The sequence below is a fragment of the Macaca nemestrina genome, chromosome 10 (assembly GCF_043159975.1).
Source record: "Macaca nemestrina isolate mMacNem1 chromosome 10, mMacNem.hap1, whole genome shotgun sequence".
NCBI classification, from domain to species: Eukaryota; Metazoa; Chordata; class Mammalia; order Primates; family Cercopithecidae; genus Macaca; species Macaca nemestrina.
Genome location: NC_092134.1, coordinates 75,985,520 through 76,007,180, shown reverse-complemented (window position 1 = coordinate 76,007,180; position 21,661 = coordinate 75,985,520). Strand labels below are relative to the sequence as shown.

At 45.9% G+C, this 21,661-nt stretch overlaps 1 protein-coding gene and 1 non-coding gene across 12 annotated transcripts in view; one reads left to right on the top strand and one right to left on the bottom strand.

The window, feature by feature from the left end:
* LOC105474113 (R3H domain containing 2) overlaps positions 1-17,098 on the bottom strand; it is a 183,781-nt gene extending 166,683 nt beyond the window's left edge. For 5 of the 11 annotated variants that reach the window (XM_071071565.1, XM_071071568.1, XM_071071570.1 and 2 more), the window contains exon 1: positions 16,774-16,930. The gene's annotated coding sequence lies outside the window, so the exon portion shown is untranslated. Of the gene's footprint in view, positions 1-8,212; positions 8,600-16,773 lie in introns of those variants that run through there. The other 6 variants (XM_071071571.1, XM_071071572.1, XM_071071566.1 and 3 more) reach the window with 4 other exon arrangements.
* LOC112425293 (U6 spliceosomal RNA) lies at positions 5,373-5,480 on the top strand. The gene has a single exon (XR_003016363.1). It is a non-coding gene; the product is annotated as a U6 spliceosomal RNA (small nuclear RNA).
* Positions 17,099-21,661: the final 4,563 nt, after the last annotated feature.

Sequence of the window (21,661 nt, the reverse complement as noted above, 5' to 3'; positions counted from 1 at the left end):
AAAATTTCTTGCTATAGTAGCAACAAGATCCTACTTTTCCAAATACCAAATCAGGTGGTAAACATATCATATTCACTCTGTATGTGTAATCTTACTCTATTTTAACTTATTTTTTATTTAAATGAATTACTCAACATAACCATTCCTTTTATCTGCCATTTCTTGTGTTGAGGCTCTACCAACTATTAATACATCAAGAGATCTTCACATTACCAGGGAAGCAGTATAACCTTTAAAAAAAAAAAAAAAAAGAAACTTTACATTTCATGGACAGCTAAATATACATGGAATTACTAAGGTTCTCCTCAAAGTATCCTACATAAACTCTAATCTGAATTCACATACATGCAAAAGCAATTCCAGCATCATAAAATTCTCCCACAAGCACCCAAGTGTAAGGCTCACCTGATCTCAAGTTCAAATGTATTGCCTCATCCATCCAGGTGAAGTGTTAAGAATTATATTTAGTGGCCAGGCACAATGGTTCACACCTATAATTCCAACACTTTGAGAGGCTGAGGCAGAAGAATCACCTGAGGCCAGGAGTTTGAGACCAGCCTGGGCAACATGGCAAGACCCTGTCTCTGCACAGAAATTTAAAAATTAGCCAGGCATGGTGTGTGTGCCTGTAGTCTCAGGTATATGGGAGGATGAGGCAGAAGGATCACTTGAGCCAAGGAGGTTGAAGCTGTGGTGAGCCATGATGGCACCACTGTATTACAGCCTGAATGATAGAGCAAGACCCTGTCTCTAAATAAATAAAAAGAAACTCTATTTATCAAGTATAATTTGGAGAGACACTAGGGAAAAAAACAGTGGATTTCAATTCTACAGGAGACCTCTACATGGTTCTAAATTTGGCCAAGTAACAGAAATAATGGGAAAGCATACAATCTTAATATCTGCAATTTATGTTACCAGGCAGCTCATTTCTTAAGTAATTTTAGAGCAGTCATTCACATAAAACAAAAGAATATATAAGCCACACAATTAACTGATAAGTTAGTAAGTTAATTAAAATACCAGCTAAAATGTCTGAAAATGACCACCCTCCTCCACCAAAACAACATTTTATACTTCCTCAATACTAAGGTTCTTAGTATATGCAATAATATGCAGAATTTTTGTTTGTTTTTTTGAGACAGCATCTCACTCTGTTACCCAGGCCAGATGGAGTGCAGTGGTGCGATCTTGGCTCACTGCAACCTCAGCCTCCAGGGTTCAAGCAATACTCCTGCCTCAGCCTCCTAAGTAGCTGGGATTATAAGTGTCCACCATCACACTTAGCTAATTTTTGTATTTTCAGTAGAGACCATGTTTGCCAGGCTGGTCTCAAACTCCTGACCTCAAGTGATCCACCTGCCTGCCTCAGCCTCCCAAACTGTTGGGATTACAGGCATGAGCCTCAGCCTAATAGGCAGAATTGTAACTATTTCAAAAGAACACGTTGCTAACACATCATCACCTTCTCTGCAGCTTATTTATATGTTTCCATATCAAAGGAATATGCAGATATATTTAATGGGCTTCACCTACAGCGCAAAATATTTTTGTGGATAAGACTGACATGTAGAGTCCCAGAGCAGTACATTCTCAAGCTGTTCAATCAGAAGTGATTTTGGTATACCAGATCCCAATTCCAAGGCTAATCCTATTTCAGACTTTCTAAAACATGAGACCTCATCAAGAACCATAAAACTATGCTCCAACAGAAATGTTCAATACATTGAACACCCTGATATGGTTAGGCTTTGGATCCCCACCCAAATATCATCGTGAATTGTAATACCCAGGTGTTGAAGGAGAGACCTAGAGGGAGGTGACTGGATCATAGGAGTGGTTTCCCCCATGCTGTTCTTGTGATAGTGAGTTCTCACAAGAGCTGATGGTTTTATAAGGGGCTCTTCTCCTTTTGTTTCCTTCACATGCTCTCTCATCGGCTGCCATGTAAGACATGCCTGTTTTTTCTTCCACCATAATCTTAAGTTTCCTGAAGCCTGTCCAGCCATTCAAAACTGTGAGTCAATTAAACCTCTTTTCTTTATAAATTACCCAGTCTCGGGCATTTCTTTATAACAGTGTAAGAACAGACAAATACATATCCTAACTTCATATGAGTTCTAGATTGTATTCACAGATCAATATGTAAAATATATATGCAGATGAATGCAAGATGCAAGTTCAAAACACAAAGCATTGGCCGGGCGCGGTGGCTCATGCCTGTAATCCCAGCACTTTGGGAGGCCAAGGGGGGGCAAATCACTTGAGATCAGGAGTTCAAGACTAGCCTGACCAACATGGCGAAACCCTGTCCCTACTAAAAATACAAAAAAATTAGCCAAGCATGGTGGCATGCACCTGTAATCCCAGCTACTTGGGAGGCTAAGGTGGGAGAATCACTTAAACCTGAGAGGCAGAGGCTGCAGCGAGCCAAGATCACACTAGTGCACTCCAGCCTGGGCAACAGAGTGAGATTCTGTCTCAAGGAAAAAATTAAAACAAACACACAAAACCCACAAAGTATTAAAGGCCTGGGTTGAGAAGATTCCCTACCTAAGAATATTTTAATTCAGACAGCAGAAGATACAAAGAGGGAAACAACTCTTAAGTGACTACAGCCTGGATTACCTGAGCATAACAGGGATACGAAAATGTATTTTTGGTCAGGCGCAGTGGCTCACACCTATAATCCCAGCACTTTGGGAGGCTGAAGCGGGCAGATCACAAGGTCAGGAGTTTAAGACCAGCCTGGCCAACGTGGTGAAACCTCCTCTCTACTAAAAACACACACAAAAAATTAGCCAGGCGTGGTGGCAGGTGCCTATAGTCCAGCTACTCAGGAGGCTGACGCAGGAGAATTGCTTGAACCCGGAAGGCGGAGGTTGCAGTGAGCCAAGATCATGCCATTGCACTCCAGCCTGGATGACAGAGCAAGACTCCATCTCAGAAAAAAAAAGAAAAAGAAAACTTATGTCACCACCAAATTAGGGGAAAAAAAGCAGTACAATGCCAATCTTCTGTGCAATATCCCATCTCCCATGGCAAGTCACCATAACTACTTATAAATCACTTCATTATGTGAAATAATTCAGGTTAAGGCTAGGCAAGGTAGCTCATGCCTGCACTCCCAACACTTTGGGATGCTGAGGTGGGAGGATCGCTTGAGCCCATGAGTTCAAGACCAGCTGGGCCAATATACTGCAACCTTCTATTTAAAAAAAAAAAAAAAAAAAACCAGGCTGGGCAAGGTGGCTCATGCCTGTGATCCCAGCACTTTGGGAGGCCGAGGTGGGCAGATCGCTTGAGGTCAAGAGATCAAGACCAGTCTGACCAACATGGTAAAACCCCTTCTCTACTAAAAATACAAAAATTAGCCAGGCGTGGTGGTGAGCACCTATAATCCCAGCTACTCAGGAAGCTGAAGCAGGAGAATCACTTGAACTCAGAAGGTGGAGGTAGCAGTGAGCCGAGATCGCACCACTGCACTCCAGCCTGGGTGACAGAGCAAGACTCCATCTCAAGAAAAAAAAAAAACTCAGGTTAGATAATTTATTGCTCAAGCACATTTGGGAAGCCACAGAGAGTCTTAGATCTGTAATCCACTTCTTTTTTTTTTTTGAGATGCAGTCTCACTCTGTCACCTAGGCAGGAGTGCAGTGGCATAGTCTCAGCTCACTGCAACTTCCGCCTCCCAAGTTCAAGTGATTGTCCTGCCTCAGTCTCCCGAATAGCTGAGATTACAGGCACATACAGGCACGCAACACCATACTCAATCAAGTTTTTGTGTATTTTTAGTAGAGACAGGGTTTCACCATGTTGGTCAGGCTGGTCTTGAACTCCTGACCTCAAATGATCCATGCATCTCGGCCTCCCAGAGTGCTGGGATCACATGCGTGAGACACTGCACCTGGCCCACTCTACCTTTTTTTTTTTACTACAAATAACTAATCTCATAAAAATAACAAAGAATAGGCCACTTCCGCCTCCCGAGTTCAAGTGATTGTCCTGCCTCAGCCTCCCGAGTAGCTGAGATTACAGGCACGTACAGGCACGCAACACCATACCCAATCAAATTTTTTTGTACTTTTAATAGAGACGGGGGTTTCACCACGTTGGTCAGGCTGGTCTTGAACTCCTGACCTCAAATGATTCATGCATCTCAGCCTCCCAGAGTACTGGGATCACAGGCGTGAGACACCGCGCCTGGCCCACTCTACCTTTTTTTTACTACAAATAACTAATCTCATAAAAATAACAAAGAATAGGCCAGGCGCAGTGGCTCACGCCTGTAATCCCAGCACTCTGGGAGGCCAAGGCAAGCTGATCACCTGAGGTCAGAAGTTCGAGACCAGCCTGGCCAACAGGGTGAAACCCCATCTCTACGAAAAATACAATAATTAGTCTAGCCGAGCGTGGTGATGCACACCCGTCATCCTAGCTACTGGGGAGGCTGAGGCACGAGAATCGCTTGAACCCAGGAGGCGAAGTTGCAGTGAGCCGAGATCACATCACTGCACTCCAGTCTGGGCAAAGAGAAAGACTCCATCTCAAAAACAAAACAAAACAAAACAAAAAACAAAACAAAAAAAAACAAAGAACAGAGAATCAAGAATGAGAAGCAGGCTGTGTGCGGTGTCTTATACCTGTAATCCCAGCACTCTGGGTGGCCGAGGCAGGCAGATCAGCTGAGGCCAGGAGCTCGAGACCAGCCTGGCCAACATGGCAAAACTCTGTCTCTATTAAAAATACAAAAATTAGCTGGGGATGGTGGCAAGCACCTGTAATCCCAGCTACTTGGGAGTCTGAGGCAGGAGAATCACTCGTACCCAGTAGGCGGAGGTTGCAGTGAGCCGACATCATAACACTGCACTCCAGCCTTGGTGACAAGAGTGAAACTCCATCAAAAAAAAAAAAAAAAAATACAAAAGAAAAGAATGAGAAGCAATTTCTCTTTATAGGAACCAATCCCCATTAAAGGAATCAGGATTCCTTACAGAAACAATTGATTCCAGGTCTGGGGCAAGTAAAATACAAAGTGAGCACAGAACCCCTTGTTGTGCCAGAGTGTAAGGAAGTGCTCAAAACATGATAGAGATATGTCAAAAGGACAAAGCAGCCAGCTTGAAGGTGCTCCCTCAAGCCCCTCTGAATCAAAGTTAGGACAATTTTGTATTTCTAATAATAAGTATTACTGGTACTTTTAATACCAACAGCAATGGACTGTAACTTGTTGAATTTTTTAAAACTGTCAAATCTATACTTATCCTCAAAAACATAGGGGAGGAGAAAAGCTCTTCTCTTTAGAACAATACCAGCCATAAATGCAGAGGGAATGAGAGAATGTGAAAATCAACATATTCAAAGCACCAGTGGTGCTCGCTTCCACGGCACATATACTAAAATTGGACTGATACAGAGAAGATTTAGCATGGTCCCTGACCAAGGATAACATGCACATTCATGAAGCATTCTATTAAAAAAGGAAAAAAGAAACCACTAATGTAACAACAGATTCAGACAAGGATCATCAATGGATGCTAATGTCACTGGGTAAAAGGTTGTGGAGGAAAAGAGACCCAAAATCTTAAAAGTATCATCCCACAGATGTTTCTTAATTACAAAAGAAAAGGATCCAACATCACAAGGCCAGGAGTGAAAAAGAAAAAAAAAAAAAAGCGGAAAGATTCCTTTACAATGAAGAAATCTAGCAGATATCAATTTAACCAAGTGATCAAAGTTATCATCAATAATGAGACAAAGTGACATTATGTGCACACAACATCACCTGGGTAGTATTCTTGCCAAGTATATTTGACTTGAATCTAATCATGACAAATTCAAACTGTACAATATTCTTCAAAACAACTGGCCTGGACGCTTCAAAAATATTAATGACATGAAAAAAAAAAAAAAAAAAAACAGAAGAGAACTGCTCCAGGTTAAAAGAGACTACAAACATACAACAATTAAATACAACACATATTCCTTGAAGGAATCCAGGATTGTGGGGGTAAGGTGTAAACCATGTTGAGATAACTGAAGAAATATGGACTGTTTATAACATTATTATACCACTGTAAAATTTCTGAATGTGATAGTGAACTTAATAATGGTATTATGGAAAACACCATTGTTCTCAGGCAATATATGCTTAAGAAATTATGGAGTGAGGTGTCCTGATGTCTGTAATTTATTTCCTAATACGTGAATAAAAATTCCTAATATACAGTAACACAAAAAACTGTGTGTGTGCTATGCGTGCAGGGAGGTACGAGAGAGGAGAGAGAAAAAGTGAGAGGGAGAGGAAGAGAGAGGAAGGGAGAGAGCAAACATACAAACGTGGCAAAATATTATCAATTGGTAAACACAGGTAATGTCCTACCCGTGTCCACTGTATCATTTCTCCACCTTTCCTATAGGTTTGAAATTCTTCCACATAAAATGTTGGAGCCAAAAAGAACAAGAAGCATCATTAACCAAAATACTTGACTGCCCAACACAAACTTGTCGTGTCCTAAAAGGTAATTTGAGATAAGGGTTAAAAGCACAGACTTCAGGCCAGGCACTATGGCTCACACCTATAATCCTAACACTCTGGGAGAATGAGGAGGGCTGGCTGACTGAGCCCCAGGAGTTCAAGACCAGCCTGGGCAACATGGCGAAACACTGTCTCTACTAAAAATACAAAAAATTAGCCGGCAATGGTGGCGCATGCCTGTAGTCCCAGCTACTTGAGAGGGTGAGGCAGGAAAATCACTTGAATCTGAGAGGCAGAGGCTGCAGTGAGCCGAGATTGCGCCACTGCACTCCAGCCTGGGCAACACAGTGAGACACCGTCTCCAAAAAAAAAAGCCAGCCGGGCGTGGTGACTCACGTTTGTAATCCCAGCACTTTGGGAGGCCAAGGAAGGCAGATCATGAGGTCAGGAAATCGAGACAAGCCTAGCCAACATGGTAAAACCCCATCTCTACTAAAAATACAAAAATTAGCCAGGCGTGGTGGTGGGCACCTGTAGTCTCAGCTACTCGGGAGGCTGAGGCAGGAGAATTGCTTGAACCCAGGAGGCAGAGGTTGCAGTGAGCCGAGATTGTGCCACGGCACTCCAGCCTGGGCGACACATTGAGACTCCGTCTCAAAAAAAAAAAAAAAAAAGCCTAGGTAATCCCAGCACTTTGGGAGGACAAGGTGGGTGGATTACCTTAGGTCAGGAGTTTGAGACCAGCCTGACCAACATGGTAAAACCCCATCTCTACTAAAAATACAAAATTAGGCCTATAATCCCAGCTACTTGGGAGGCTGAGGCAGGAGAACCGATTGAGCCCAGGAGCCAGATGTTGCAGTGAGTGGAGATCCCACCACTGCACTCCAGCCTGGGCTACAGGGCGAAATTCCATCTCAAAAAAAAAAAAAAAAAAAAAAACCACATAGACTTCCACATCAAACTGGGTTTATATCCTGGCCACATGATGATGGTCATATAATCTAACCTAACTTCCCTAAGCCTCACTGTGAAATGGGGATAATACAATACTATTCCATGAGGATTATTATTCTGAGCATTAAATGATCTAATATGTATAATTTGTTACTATAGTCCCATGATATTATCACATTATGTGTTCTTGTTTTGTGTGTCTTGGCAGCTTACAGGTAATTTTGTCAAAATTTTTGCCAAATATACCTACAATCAAATAATTATAATGCATTCCATCCAAGGACCAATAAAAGTCCGTCCTCCATTGGCACAAATAAGTGAGAACCAACATTCTCTAAAGAATATAGCACGTGATGGAAAATGTAGTTTATCAGCTTATGTTTGCTCCTTCCTCAAAAAATTACTGGGTTACCTGTCAGGAATGGGCATAGGCTACCTTGGTCCCAAAAATGTCAGTCTTAACATTAAAATCCAATGCCATCAAGCCAGGAGTGTCCCTAAAATTCTGGTATTTCCTGGGGTTCCATGTCAGCTCTCCTATCACTTTCTTAAGTTTGCCCTGGGTAGCCCTCTTTCCTAACACGGATTAAACCTTCTTGTGAAGAGTACTTCCAAATCTAAATACCCCTGCCTCTCTCTAGCACTCCAGATCCACTTAGACAACTAGCTGCTAGACATTTCCAAAAGTGAACTCTCTACCAACATTTCCTCTAATCCCAAACCTACCCTTTTCTTATCTCAGTAAGCAACACCACCCAGTTCGCCCAAGACACAAACCTGAGCGTCATCCATCCACGATTCCTCCCCTCTTCCCACATTTAAACAATCTCCAAATTCTGGAACCATCTCGCATTCATCTGCTCTTCTCAGCTCTGTTTCCTCTCCTCCATTCTCATTACTTCTGCGCAGAGCATTTAGTTAATGGGGCAAGGCCTCCAGAGCTTTCTTTTGCCTTCAGCAGAGCAACTAACAATGTTGCCAACGGTGGTTGCGCTGGCTGCCCTGCTGGCTGCCCTGTTGGTCTTCGTCCTTGAACAACTAAAAGTCTTTAGCCTATCTTTGATGGACGTGTAGTGATAGTGGAAAGGAAACTGTTTCAAGCTACTGAGATATAGACTGTTTTTTACCCAGCACACTCTAGGCTACCCTGATTTCGATTTTTTTTTTTTTTTTTTTTTTTTGTAAACAGAGTCTCTGTTGTCCCGGCTGGACTACAGTGGTGCGATCTCAGCTCACTGCAACCTCTGCCTCCCGGGTTCAAGTGATTCTCCTGCCTCAGCCTCCCCAGTAGCTGGGATTACAGGCACCCACTACCACGCCCAGCTAATTCTTTTGTGTGTATTTTTGGTAGAGATGGGGTTTCACCATATTGGCCGTGCTGGTCTCAAATTCTGACCTCAGGTGATCCACCCGCCTCAACCTCCCAAAGTGCTGGGATAACAGGCATGAGCCACTACACCTGGTCTCAGTTATATAGACTACAACAGCCTCCTAACCAGTGTCACTCCCTCTACTCTAAGTACTCTTTCAAATTGCTGCCAGTTTCCTTTGCAAAATACAAAATAATCATTTCATTTCTCTGATTAAAAATCTTCAGAGGCTCACCTTTGCCTCAAAATATTCCAAATTCTTTAATATAGCTTGTAAAGCCCACCATAAAATCAGGCCCTAAATATATCCTTCTCTTCAGCCATTCAAAATACTGCCCCATATATACCATCCATATTCTCCTTTCCTTTTTTTTTTTTTTTTTTTTTGAGATGGAGTCTTGCTCTGTCGCCCAAGCTGGAGTACAGTGATGCGGTGTGGGCTCACTACAACCCCCACCTCCAGGGTTCAAGCAATTCTTGTGCCTCAGCCTCCCGAGCAGCTAGGATTACAGGCAAGCACCACCATGCCTGGCTAATTTTCTTTTTTTTTTTTTTTTTTGAGACGGAGTCTCGCTGTGTCGCCCGGGCTGGAGTGCAGTGGCCGGATCTCAGCTCACTGCAAGCTCTGCCTCCGGGGTTTACGCCATTCTCCTGCCTCAGCCTCCCGAGTAGCTGGGACTACAGGCGCCCGCCATCTCGCCCGGCTAGTTTTTTGTATTTTTTAGTAGAGACGGGGTTTCACCGTGTTAGCCAGGATGGTCTCGATCTCCTGACCTCGTGATCCACCCGTCTCGGCCTCCCAAAGTGCTGGGATTACAGGCTTGAGCCACCGCGCCCGGCCTAATTTTCTGTATTTTTAGTTGAGACAGGGTTTTATCATGTTGGCCAGGCTGGTCTTGAACTCCTGACCTCATGGATCCGCCCACCTCGGTCTCCCAAAGTACTGGGATTACTACAGGCATGAGCCACCGTATCTGGCCATCTTTTTCTTTTTTTAGAGACAGAGTCTCACTGTTGACCAGCCTGGGATACAGTGGTACAATCACAGCTCAGTGCAACCTCAAACTCCTGGGCTCAAGTGATCCTCCTACCTGTCTCTCAAGTAGCTGGGACAAAAGGTGCATGCCACCACATCCAGCTAAATGCTTTAACTTCTGGTAGAGGTGGGGGTCTCACAATGTTGCCCAGATTACTTTAAAACTCCTGACATGATGCAATTCTCCGCCTTGACCTCCCAGAGCACTAAGATTACAGGTGTAAGCCACCGTGCCCAGCCTCATACCATATTCTTTAATACCTCTAGGTTTTGCCCAGGCTATTATACCTGCTTGAAATGCTCTCCCACCCTTACACTACCCCATGATATCTTTGTCTGCCTAGCCATACAAGTACCCTCAGCAGCTATCCCTCCCATTCTCTCAATAGCTATTCAAATTTGCCTCTCTTCTCAAGGCCCCTATTCAACCAACTTGCCTTACTCTAAGACATCAGCTCCCTGACATAAAAGTAAGTCTCCTACATCACAAGTAATATAAACGTCATAAGCCAGAAACTCTCAAATGCCTTTGTTTAGATATCAAACATTTCTCCCCACCCCTTTCCTGACCTTTTCCTTCTCTTAATGAAGGGGATAATAATTCTACCCCTGCTTTAGATTGCATCTTCTCTACAGGCTCAAGAACTTCATTCTGTTATCACAACTCTGTATTGTCTTGCTCATTCTCCTGTATATATAAATACGCCACTTTCTTGCACATTCCTTCTAATTACTGTCCTCTCTCTCCATCTCTTTGCAGTCATCTTGAAAGACAAAGTTTGTTTTTTCTCTCCTCCCATTTATTCCTCAAAATGTCCTCATCATTCTAGTGACCCTGATCTCACTGAAGACACCAATGACCTGACTGCCACATCCAATGAGTTATTTTCTGTCCTTACCATACTTGGTCTTTCTACCACCTCTGATACTACTGCCTTCCTCCTCCTTGAAACTCCTCCTAGTTCTCATTACACACACTTCACTAATTTTCCTTTTTTTTTTTTTTTTTTTTTTTTTAAAATAGAGATGAGGTCTCATTATGTTGCCCAGGATGGTCTCAAATTCCTGGCCTCAAGTAATCCTCTTGCCTAGGCCCATAGTACTGGGATTACAGGCATGAGCCACTGCACCCAGTCTTTACTAGTTTTCCATCTACCTTTAGGCCTCCTCAGATTTCTTCTGGGGCGCCACTTCCACCAGTCACACCTTTAACCACCAGTGTTCTTCAAGTCCTCTCCTCAGCCTGCAGCTCTTCAGTCTCAACATGCCTCTTAGCTGACCCAAACCCATCACTTCAACTACAACATATATACTACTATACTACTGACTCCCAAATCTCTCTCTAGTCCCAACTTCTCTACCTCTGGACTGGTATATCCAACTACCTAGCAGGCGTTTCCATATGGTTCCACAGGTACTTCAAATTCAACCATTCCAAAACCAAACATCTCATTTTTTATTCCCAAACATGCATCTTCCTGTATTCCCTAAATTATAAATGGAAGGCACTATCCACCCTAGCATGGAACCCAGAAAACTAGAAGTCATCCTTCTCATTACCACTATTATCCTCTCTCTTGCTCTGTAGCTTTGTCAATCACGCATGCACACATCTCCATGTCTAACAGGTTCTGTCGTTTTTTTTTTTTCCTCTGAGTTTTGCTCTTGTTACCCAGGCTGGGGTGCAATGGTGGGATCTCTGCTCACTGCAAACTCCGACTCCCTGGTTCAAGCATTTCTCCTGTCTCAGCCTCCCAAATAGCTGGGATTATAGGCATGCGCCACCACACCCAGCTCATTTTGTATTTTTAGTAGACGGGGTTTCTCCATGTTGGTCAAGCTGGTCTCCAACTCCTGACCTCAGGTGATTCGCCCGACTCAGCCTCCCAAAGTGCTGGGATTACAGGCATAAGTGACCACGCCCGGCTTTTTTTTTTTTTTTTTTTTTTAAAAGACAGGGTCATCACTTCTCTGCCTTTTGGCTAAGATCAAGCGTAGTAAAAGACAGGGTCTCACTCTATTGCCCAGGCTGGAGTGCAGTGTGGTGGGATTGTGGCTTACTGTAGCCCTGACTCCCAGGTTTAGGTGATCCTCCCACCTCAGCCTCCCAAATAGCTGGGACTACAGGTGTGCGCCACCAGGCCCAGCTAATTTTTCTTATATTTCTTTAGAGACAGGCTCTCACTAAGTTGCCCCAGGCTGGTCTCAAACTGGGCCCAAGAGATCCTCCCACCTCAGCCTCCCAAAGTGCTGGGATTATAGGTGTGAGCCACCACACCCAGCCTGACTATCTATTAAATATCTAATGGTGGCTCATGCCTGTAATCCCAGCACTCTGGGAGGCCGAGGCAGGAGGATCACAAAGTCAGGAGACCAGCCTGACCAACATGGTGAAACCCCATCTCTACTAAAAATACAAAAATTAGTCAGGCGTGGTGGCACGTGGATTACAGAATCCTAGCTACTCAGGAGGCTGAGGCAGGACAATCACTTGAACCCGGAAGGTGGAGGTTGCAATGAGCTGAGATCATGCCACTGCACTCCAGCCTCGGCAACAGATCAAAACTGTGTCTCAAAAATAAAAAAATTAAAATTAAAATTAAATAAATAAATAAAACAAATATGCCTGCTCTCCTGAAGCTTACTTTTTTTTTTTTTTTTTTTTTTTTTTGAGACAAGAGTCTCGGTCTGTTACCCAGGCTGGAGTGCAGCGGCACAATCTCGGCTCACTGCAACCTCCGCCTCCCGGGTTCAAACGTTCTCCTGCCTCAGCCTCCCGAGTAGATGGGACTACAGGCATGTGCCACCACACCCAGCTAATTTTTGTATTTTTAGCAGAGACAGGGTTTCACCATGTTGGCCAGGCTGGTCTCAAACTTCTAACCTCAGGTGATGCCCCAGCCTTGGCCTCCCAAAGTGCTGGGATTACAGGCGTGAGTCACTGCGCCTGACCCTGAAGCTTACTTTCTACTGGGGGAGATTAAAATATATGTTACAGGTTGATAAGGATTGAGGCGGAAAATAAAGCAGAAAAGGTGGATAGGGAGTTATGTAAATGCATATGCAGGAGGGGCTTTGCCATCCAGATAGCCAAGGGAGTATCACTGTTAACAGTGACATTTAGGCCGGGCGCGGTGGCTCAAGCCTGTAATCCCAGCACTATGGGAGGCCGAGACGGGCGGATCACGAGGTCAGGAGATCGAGACCATCCTGGCTAACACGGTGAAACCCCGTCTCTATTAAGAAATACAAAAAACTAGCCGGGCGAGGTGGTGGGCGCCTGTAGTCCCAGCTACTCGGGAGGCTGAGGCCGGAGAAGGGCGTGAACCCGGGAGGCGGAGCTTGCAGTGAGCTGAGATCCGGCCACTGCACTCCAGCCTGGGCGACAGAGCAAGACTCCGTCTCAAAAAAAAAAAAAAAAAAAAAAAGTGACATTTGGGCCAGGCACGGTGGCTCACGCCTGTAATCTCAGCACTTTGGGAGGCCAAGACAGGCAGATTACGAGGTCAGGAGATCGAGACCATCCTGGCTAACACGGTGAAACCCCGTCTCTACTAAAAATACAAAAAAATTAGCCGGGCACGGTGGCGGGAGCCTGTAGTCCCAGCTACACGGGAGGCTGAGGCAGGAGAATGGCATGAACCTGGGAGGTGGAGCTTGCAGTGAGTGGAGATCGCGCCACTGCACTCCAGCCTGGGCGACAGAGCGAGACTCCATCTCAAACACAAAAAAAATACATTTGGTAAGCTGGGCGTGGTGGCTCACGCCTGTAATCCCAGCACTTTGGGAGGCCGAGGCAGGCAGATCACGAGGTCAGGAGATCCAGACCATCCTGGCTAACACGGTGAAACCCCATCTCTACTAAAAATACAAAAAAAATTAGCCGGGCGTGGTGGTGGGCGCCTGTAATCCCAGCTACTCGGAAGGGTGAGGCAGGAGAATGGTGTAAACCCAGGAGGCAGAGGTTGCAGTGAGCTGAGATCGCGCCACTGCACTCCAGCCTATGCGACAGGAGTGAGAGTCCGTCTCAAAAAAAAAAAAAAAAAGAAAGAAAAGAGTGACATTTTGGCAGGGCGCAGTGGCTCACACTTGTAATCCCTACACTTTGGGAGGCAGAGGTGGGTGGATCACTTGAGGTCAGAAGTTCAAGACCAGCCTGGCCAACATATAGTGAAACCCTATATCTACTAAAAATACAAAACAATTAGCCATGCATGATGGTGGGTACCTGTAATCCCAGCTACTCGGGGGGCTGAGGCAGGAGAGTCGCTTGAACCCAGGAGGTAGAAGTTGCAGTGAGCCGAGATCATGCCACTGCACTCCAGCCTGAGCGACAGAGTGAGACTTCCATCTCAAAAAAAAAAAAAAGTGAAATTTGAGTAAAGACCTGAAGGAGGTGAGGGGACAGACAGGCTATGCTCTTACGCAGCTTAGAGAAAGGTAATTCAGGAAGAGGGAACAAGAGCATAGACCCTGAGGCAGATATATGCCTAGCGTGCTCAAGGAACAGCCAGAGGCCAGTGTGCATGTTAGGGGGAAGAGTGCCACAGATCTAGAGCTTTAAAGTTAAGATTGGTTTGGCTGGGCGCGGTGGCTCACGCCTGTAATCCCAGCACTTTGGGAGGCCAAGGTGGGCGGGTCATGAGGTCAAGTGATAGAGACTATCCTGGCTAACACAGTGAAACCCCATCTCTACTAAAAATACAAAACATTAACCGGGTGTGGTGGGGGGCGCCTGTAGTCCCAGCTACTAAGGACGCTGAGGCAGAATGGCATTAACCTGAGAGGCGGAGCTTGCAGTGAGCCGAGATTGCACTACTGCACTCCAGCCTGGGCAACAGAGGGAGAACAGAACCAAAAAAAAAACAAAAGTAACATTAGTTTTTATTTTGAAAGAGAAAGGAAGCCATCTCCTCTCTTAATTTTCTATTAAAAAATATTAGGCATGCTTCTTTTCTTTTTTTTTTTTTTTTGAGACAGAGTCTCACTCTGTCACTCAGGCTGGAGTAGAGTGGCACAATCCACAATCCTGGCTCACTGCAACCTCCGCCTCCCGGGTTCAAGTGCTTCTCCCGCCTCAGTCTGCCAAGAAGCTGAGATTACAGATTCCACCACCCCTCGCTACTTTTTGTATTTTTAGTAGAGACAGGGTTCCAGCATGTTGACCAGGCTGGTCTCAAACTCTTGACCTCAGGTGATCCACCTGCCTTGGTCTCCCAAAGTGCTGGGATTACAGGCGTGAGCCACCCAACCCAGCCACTCAGGCATGCTATTTGTCAAATTTTTTAAAAACTTTACATTGTAAAGCTCTGCCAAGAGCAATGGCTCACGCATGTAATTCCAGTGCTTTTGGGAGGCTGAGGCCAGAGGATCACTTGAGGCCAGGAGTTCAAGACCAGCCTGGGCAACATAGCAAGATCCCATCTCTACAGAAAAAAAAATTGTGAAGCTCTACTAATCATATAATGGACACAAAGACAACTAGAACTGCCACTCTGAAATTTAACTTGTTAAGAGTTCATCAGGCCTTCAAGAAAAAAGTTATCTTTTCTCTCAACTCTCTGGAGAACAGCAACAGGATAAGAAAAATACAACTAAAAACTGAACTGAATTAATCTAACAGGCCACTTTTTACCACTATTTAAACTTTGTCTTTCCCGGCGCGGTGGCTCACGCCTACCACTTTAGGAGGCGTGTGGCAGGTGGATCACTTGAGCTCAGGAGTTCCAGACCAGCCTGGGAAGCAAGGTGAAACCCCGTCTCCACAAAAATCAGCCAGGAGTAGTGGCTCACGCCTGTACTCCCAGCTACTTGGGAGACTGAGGTAGGAGGATCGCTTGAGGCCAGGAGGCAGAGGTTGCACTGAGCCAAGAAGGAACCACTACATTCCATCCTGGGTGACAGACTGAGACCCTGTCTCAAAAAAAATACAACTTTTTGTCTTGCTACCCCAGCATCAAAAAGGGGTTGGGGGTGGGGTGGGGGAATATTGGTGGAAGAAAACGAAAAAAAAAAAAAAAGCATTAGGAAGAAAAGCCACAAATAATTCAACTGCAAATCTATCTAAAAATACAAGAAAATGCTAGGAATTTGTGATATTCCTGAAATGAAGCCTGTCACTTTCCTCCTTCCTTGAGTCTCCACGTGGCTTATGCACATCAGACAGGACTCAGGCTTCTCAGTCTTAGTTATCCATTTGAACAACCCATGTACAAGGATATTCACCTAACTGGGATGTGAATTTAAACTTCTCCACTTTTCTTTCTTCCGTTTTAACGCAATTCTGGGATTGTTATTCAGTCATTTCTCCTCATTATCCAATAAAAATTCACTCTAAGAAAGAATTCCTGGTAGTTCCGAGACTAATGGCCACAAATGTTTAAAGACGTTAGCTCTACAGGAAAACGAATCAAAGCGTTTTCAGGGGCTCAGGTAAGTTATGAGCTTAGTGTAGGCCCAAGTTTTAAGCTATAGAAACATATCCCTGTATGTGCCAACTCAAATCCCCGTCCCTGTGATAAACCTGGACACCAGTATGATTTTAAACACTTCTACACCTCTCCGTCCTATTTTTCCATGCTCCAAGCTCGAAGGAAAACCGCCACCCAAGAAACACACGGAGCTAGCCACCCCGAAGCACTACAAGGGCACAACAGTTTTTAGATGCCCCCGCAAAGGCCACAGGTGGCGCCATCCCTCTGCCCCCGCACCGCCGCCCTCCGCCCTCCGCCCTCCGGCTTCTCTCCAGCTGCGTACACTTGGAACACTCCTTCCCCGGGCCATCCGACCCTGACCCATCGCCCCTGGGACCGGCTGCCCGGCGCGGGAAACCCAGGCCGCGGGGCCTCCTAGCGCCCGTCCGCGCGGCCGCCACGCCCCCTCCCCACAGGCCGTCCGGGCCGCCAGCCCCCTCGGCCGGGAGGTGGCCTCACCTCGCACGGGCCGTAGCGGGGAGGGCGCCCACGTCTCCGCCCGCCGCCCGGGCCCACGGCCGCTCGGCTGCGGCTCGGCCCCGACGGCCGGCGGCGGCGCGCTTCTGGGGGCGGGCTCTTCTCGGCCGGGGCTTCCCCGGGGCCGAGGGCTGGGAAACAGGGGGGACTGGGGCGGGGGAGGGGAAAGGGGCTTGGGAAGGAAGGGGGAGAGGGGAAGAAAAGGGGGGAACCAAACCCGGAAAGGGAGAAAAAGGGGGAGGGGAAATCAGAAGGGGAAGAAAAGCCCAGAGTCCGCCCCCCGCTGCGGCCTACGCGCTACGTCACTACGTCCGGCGTTGTCGTCACCGCGTCCTGCGTTCAGTCTGTCCCCGCTTCCTGCCTGCCCGCGTGCGCCTCAGCAGCCTTGCGGGGCCTACCGCCTGCCGCACGCACTCCCGCGGGCGCGCGCGCACTCGCACTCGCTCGCTAGCCCTCTCTTCCCTCCGCGTTACCTGTGTCAGGACACCAATCCGGAGCCACTGGGAGCCTCGGTCCTCCTTAAACCCATCAAGTCTGTTAGATAGAATACCCTGGATTTCAATATAATATTAATAGTGATCATCCTAAAGTAATTTCAATTTACAGAGCACTTTCAAAACAGCCTTTCACTTAGGGCAGTAACTCCTGTACCAAAGAACGTGCACTCGGTATTTGTTGTACACATGGATAACTATAATTCAGGTAAATGTCCATTTTACAGATGAAAAAACCTGACCTAGGAGGAACGCAGTCTGTCCTATTAAGATCACATTCTTACCATCTTCCCTTCTCTAAGATACAGTTCTCAAAAATCATCTTAAGGCCGGGCGCGATGGCTCAGGCCTGTAATCCCAGCACTTTGGGAGACCGAGGCGGGCGGATCACGAGGTCAGGAGATCGAGACCATCCTGGCTGAAACGGTGAAACCCCGTCTCTACTAAAAATACAAAAAAATTAGCCGGGCGTGGTGGCGGGCGCCTGTAGTCCCAGTTACTCGGGACGCTGAGGCAGGAGAATGGTGGGAACCCGGGAGGCGGAGCTTGCAGTGAGCTGAGATCGCGCCACTGCACTCCAGCCTGGACGACAGAGCAAGACTCCGTCTCAAAAAAAAAAAAATCTTAAATTTTCAACCTTCCCCGTTTTGTCCATTCTAGGCAGAATCAATTTAGTTATTGATTATGTGCGTGTGGATAATTTACTAACCAAACTCCCTCAAAGAAGCAATGTAAGCCGGGCACGGTGGCTCAAGCCTGTAATCCCAGCACTTTGGGAGGCCGAGACGGGCGGATCACAAGGTCAGGAGATCGAGACCATCCTGGCTAACCCAGGTGAAACCCCGTCTCTACTAAAAAATACAAAAAAAAAAAAACTAGCTGGGTGAGGTGGCGGGCACCTGTAGTCCCAGCTACTCGGGAGGCTGAGGCAGGAGAATGGCGTAAACCCGGGAGGCAGAGCTTGCAGTGAGCTGAGATCGCGCCACTGCACTCCAGCCTATGCGACAGAGCGAGACTCCGTCTCAAAAAAAAAAAAAAAAAAAAAAAAGAAGCAATGTAGTCTTTTGTAGAATTCGACCATTAGATATGTACCTTGCGACAGGAACTGCGGTAGGTAAAAAAAAAAGTCAAATAATTATAGTACAATTTAAGTGCTATAATAGAAAGGTTTCAATGTGCTATGGAAATACAAGGAACAGCAATTCATTCTTAGAGGTAAAAGAGGTTGAGTAAGTTACAGAGAAACTACAGGTGAAATTCCAGCTAATCTTGAGACTATAAATAGTTCACTAGAGAGGTAAGACTGGAGATTCCAGCAAAGTCATAGAGGCATGAAGTTCATCTTTCCTTCAAGGATGAGCAGGTTCCAGGTTGGTTGGCCTGTTTTTTTTGTTTGTTTTGTTTTGTTTTTGTTTTTGTTTTTGAGATGGGGTCTCACTTTGTCACCCAGGCAGATAGAGTGCAGTAGTGCAATGTCAGCTCACTGCAACCTCCACCTCCCAGGTTCAAGTGATTCTCCTGCCTCAGCCTCCCGAGTAGCTGGGACTACAGGCGCTCACCACCATGCCTGGCTAATTTTTGTATTTTTAGTAGAGACAGGGTTTTGTCATGTTGGCCAGGCTGTTCTTGAACTCCTGGCCTCAGGTGATCCACCCACCTCGGCCTCCCAAAGCGCTGGGATTACAGGTGTGAGCCACCTCTCCCAGCCCTCTCGCCTGGTCATTACTGCCTCCTGCCCCCAAATTCTCTCAACCCCCTGGAGAACAGCAACGGGGGAAGAAAAATACAACTAAAAACTGAGCTGAACTAATCTAACCTGCCACTTTTCACCACGATTTAAACTTTTTGTCTTGGCCAGGTGCAGTGGCTCACACCTAGCACTTTGGGAGGCCAAGGCAGGAGGATCGTTTGAGCTCAGGAGTTCCAGATCAGGCAGTGATGACCAGGAGGAAATAATAGTTAATATTTGTATTATGTGTATGTAAGTACAATATACAATGTGTAGCATTCTAGATCTACTGTTACTATCAAATTCTCAATACAGTAGGTACTATTATTATACCTGTTTTATAGATGAGGAAACCTGAGGCACAATAATTAAACCAAAGTACCAGATTTATTTATTTATTTATTTATTTTTGAGACAGAGTCTTGCTCTGTCACCCAGGCTGGAGTGCAGTTGCGTGATCTCGGCTCACTGCAACCTCTACTTCCCGGGTTCAAGTGATTCTCCTGCCTCAGCCTCTCAGGTAGCTGGGACTACAGGCATGTGCCACCACGCCCGGCTAATTTTTTTTATGTTTTTTTATTTTTTACTTTTATTTTTTGGTACTTTTAGTACAGATGGGGTTTCACCATGGTCAGGCTGGTCTCAAACTCCTGACCGCAAGTGAGCCGCCCACCTCGGCCTCCCAAAGTGCTGGAATTACAGATGTGAGCCACCACGCCCCACCTACAAGCATGTTTTAAGGGCTAAAAAGAAGGGGACAGGGAGTGGGCTGATACAAAGTTGTCGGGTATTCTTGTTGGTTTACAGAAATAACATTGATTAGTGATTGGCTGTACATTGTTAAGCTATAGGATCTAGGTTATAGTGTCCAGTGCAGCATTATTAGGTTAATTTATAGTTACTTGTGGCAATTGCTTGCTATTGCCACATTGCCAATTGCTTGATGCTGTTTATCAAGAGATGAATACATAGCTCAAAAGCAGGGAGTAGGACATGATTGCCGTCTCATTTTATTTATTTATTTATTTATTTATTTTAATTAATTTTTTTTTTTTTTTTTTTTTTTGAGATATGCTCTCACTCTATTTCCCAGGCAGGTGTGCTGCAGTATGATTACAGCTCACTGCACCTTCAACCTCCTGGGCTCAAATGATCCTCCAGTCTCAGCCTCCTGAGTAGCTGGGACTACAGGCACATACCACCACTCCCAGTTTCTTTTTATTTTATTTTTTTATTTTAGTATGTATAGGGTCTGGCTATGTTGCCCAGGCTGGTCTTGAACTCATGAGTTCAAATGATTTGCCCGCTTTGGCCTCCTAAAATGCTGAGATTACAGGCTTGAGCCACCATGCCTGGTCTGCTGTCTCATTTTAATGTCTCTCTGAGCCTGATCTTTTTTTTTTTTTTTTTTTTGAGACGGAGTCTCGCTGTGTCACCCAGGCTGGAGTGCGGTGGCGCGATCTCAGCTCACTGCAAGCTCCGCCTCCCGGGTTTACGCCATTCTCCTGCCTCAGCCTCCGAGTAGCTGGGACTACAGGCGCCCGCCACCACGCCCGGCTAGTTTTTTGTATTTTTAGTAGAGACGGGGTTTCACCATGTTAGCCAGGATGGTCTCGATCTCCTGACTTCGTGATCCACCCGCCTCGGCCTCCCAAAGTACTGGGATTACAGGCTTGAGCCACCGCGCCCGGCCTGAGCCTGATCATTTTAAAAGACTTGCATTTCCCAGATTAAAATTGTTTTCTTTTCTCAGTGCTGTGACACAGAATGAAAGCCTGAAATGTTTCTGAGACAAGTACAAGAACTGAAGAACAATAACCAAGAATACCTGGCTTTAAAACCTATACTCCTGGCCGGGCATGGTGGCTCATGCCTGTAATCCCAGCACTTTGGGAGGCCAAGGCGGGTGGATCACGAGGTCAGAAGTTCGAGACCACCCTGACCAACATGGTGAAACCCCGTCTTTACTAAAAATACAAAAATTAACTGGGAGTGGTGGTGCACACCTGTAATCCCAGCTACTCAGGAGCCTGAGGCAGGAGAACTGCTTGAACCCAGGAGGCGGAGGTTGCAGTGAGCCAAAATTAACTCCACCCTGGGCGCTAGAGTGAGACTCCGTCTCAAAAAAAAAAAAAAAAAAAAAAAATCTCAAAACTTCTTTTCCAAGACAGATAAAAACCCCAAAGGGTGAGCAAATTTGGAACTGAAGGCCTTTGCCTACCTTAAGAGTTCCCTCTGAGAGCATCAAAGACATGGCTAGAACACTGTGCCTCCCTTCCCTTACCCTTCAGACTTCATGGTTTTGAGACCTCTTGGGCAAAACTCAACCAAGGCTAACAAATAAGGCTAGATTGAGAACCCCAGGGAGGGAGGATGGAGGGATGGGAATGGGCTTTGAGAAACACCAGGCAAAAAAGAATGCAACTCTCAATTGTTCATGCATGACAGTGAGCTAAAGTGCCTTGCCAATGACCCCGTTCTTCTTTGAGAGTCTCCCTTTAACATTCTTTCCCAAAACTCGTGATCTGTGCCTTTCCCCCATCCCCAGGATTCCCAGCATGGGTAGTGATCTGAGGAGAAATTTAATCTCTCACCTTTGTCCCCAGGCTTGGCAGCTCACATGGATAACAACTGTCTCCCAACATTG